We start from the raw sequence: 2500 nt of genomic DNA on the forward strand, positions 1-2500 counted from the left end.
GAAGCCCCGCTTCTTCTCCCTGTCATACAATCAACATTGCACAAGCAAGGAAATAAATGCAGAAACTATTCTTGTAAAAAAAATGCTGTTAGTGTGAGTGATGCAATATCTCAAACAGTTGGTGGGTGAGTGAAAAAGATTGTAAACAACTGAAAGAAAAGGGTTAAAGGGATGGGAAGAAAAACAACTGAAACTGAAAGAAAATTGCTCAAACAGAAATTCAGATCAGCAGAATGAAAAATGCTCAATCTAATTATCCTCCAACTTAATCATTGTTGATACAAATCAATCCCCGGCAACGGCGCCACAAACTTGATGCACGAAAAATTCGTCTCGTAAAAAAATTCCTTCGGCAAGTGTACCGAGTTGTCGTCAAGTAAAAACTCACTATAGAGTGAGGTCGAATCCCACAGAGATTGATTGATCAAGCAACTTTAATTAGAGGAATGTTCTAGTTGAGCGAATCAGAATTTGATTTGAGATTTGCAGAAAATTAAATAGCGGAAAAGTAAATAGCAGAAAAAGTAAATGCTGGAAATAAAGAGCTGAATGTAAATGGCATAAAGTAAATTGCAGAATCTTAAATGGGAATGGGGGAAATGCTCATAAAAGTAAATGGCAGAAATTAAAGAGAATGGGTAAGATCAGAAATGGGGAGTTCATTGGGATTAGGAGATGTTGCATTCTCCGAATCAAATTCATTTTCAACTCTTCCTCAATCAATGCATTCATTGATCTCCTTGGCAATCTTAAGTGATCGAATTCCAATTCCTTGGTAATCCAATCTCTCAAATCTTGATCAATAGCCAATTCCTTGGTCAATTTCTCATGAGAAGAGATGAAGTATGGTCACTGATTATACCACATGCATTTCCAAATCAAGTAGTGGTAGGATTATAGTCACATATCCATCCAAACCCAATTTTGTCCAGCATGAGAAAGCATTTCTAGCATGATCTCTTCATTCCTCTTCCAAGGTTCCGAAGAGATCCAAGTATGAATAGTTTCTTTTCCAAGATAACTACCCAATTGGATGAAGATTGAAAGCTTTCTAGTAAAATCAAGAGAAAAGATAGAAGAAGAAGAATGAAAACTAATATTGATCCATCAAATTATAGGAGAGCTCCCTAACCCAATGAAAGGGGTTTAGTTGTTCATAGCTCTGGAAAATGAAAACAAAGATGGAGAATACATCCTAAAAGTAAAACTAGAAGTTGCAGAGTAAAATACAGAGAGTAGTTCTATGCCCAAGGCTCCTAAAGTTTCCAACCCCCTATCTAATTCAAAGCAACTCCTATATATACTACTCTTCTGATCTTCTAGTTGGCTCTTCAAGTCTTGGGTATGGGCCTCTGGATCTTGAGTTTGAAGCAGTTATCCGCTTTATTGGGCTTAGCTTTGCTTGCAGAGAGAAAATGTGAAGTAGGCAGGGACTTTGGCTCAGGACGTTAGTGGTGTCAACGTTAAGTGAAAGTGTGGGTTCGAGAACGTTAGTGACAATCACCTTTTTCACTAAGGTTCCTAACCCAAATATGATCACGTTGATTGCAACGTTAGTGGCACTAACGTGACCACTAACGTTGCCTCTTGGCCCTTTGCATACGTTATTGGGACTTACCTTTTCCAATAACGTGGTGAGTCACCCCTTCTCCTTACGTTAGAGTCCATGTTAACTAGGTTAACGTGGCTTCTAACGTAGCAATGCCAATTCTTCGAGAGCGTTAGTGACACTTACCTTTGTCACTAACGTTCCAATGTGCCCCTACTTCCCACGTTAGAGTCCACGTTAACTAAGTTAACGTGGCTTCTAACGTAGTCATGCTGGCCATCTCCAACGTTAGTGACAAAGGTGAGTGTCACTAACGTTGGCTCATCATCTCTTTATCCACGTTAGCTTCCACGTTAACAAAGTTAACATGGGAGTTAATGTTGCTCATGGTGGCTCTTGGTGGTTCACCCCAACGTTAGTGACAAAGGTAAGTTTGTCACTAATGTTGGCGATCAATTGCTCTCTCCACGTTAGCTTCCACGTTAACTAAGTTAACGTGAGAGTTAACGTGGCTCGTGGAGGCTTGGCCAACGTTAGTGACAAAGGTGAATGTCATTAACGTTGGCTTCTCTTTTGCTTTCCAACGTTAGAGTCCATGTTAACTAACTTAACGTGGCAACTAACGTGGCCAATTGTGAGCTTGGTCCAACGTTAGTGACAAAGGAGAGTGTCACTAATGTTGGCCTTGTTGTCTTCTTCCACGTTAGAGTTCACGTTAACTTAGTTAACGTGACTCTTAACGTGGGCTGTGATGGCTTCGAGGGCGTTATTGGCGATTACCTTTCTCACTAACTTTGCAAGCTAGCTCCCATTCCACGTTAGAGGTCACGTTAGTTGAACTAACGTGAATGCTAACGTGGTTCTTCTTTGCTTCCTTTGTCCTGAAATCAAGCAGCAAAGCGCATCAAAGTTCTAATCCAAGTCATGAGACATGCATCATCCAATTTGTCA

This window comes from Arachis hypogaea, chromosome 1 (genome assembly GCF_003086295.3).
Source record: "Arachis hypogaea cultivar Tifrunner chromosome 1, arahy.Tifrunner.gnm2.J5K5, whole genome shotgun sequence".
NCBI lineage: Eukaryota > Viridiplantae > Streptophyta > Magnoliopsida > Fabales > Fabaceae > Arachis > Arachis hypogaea.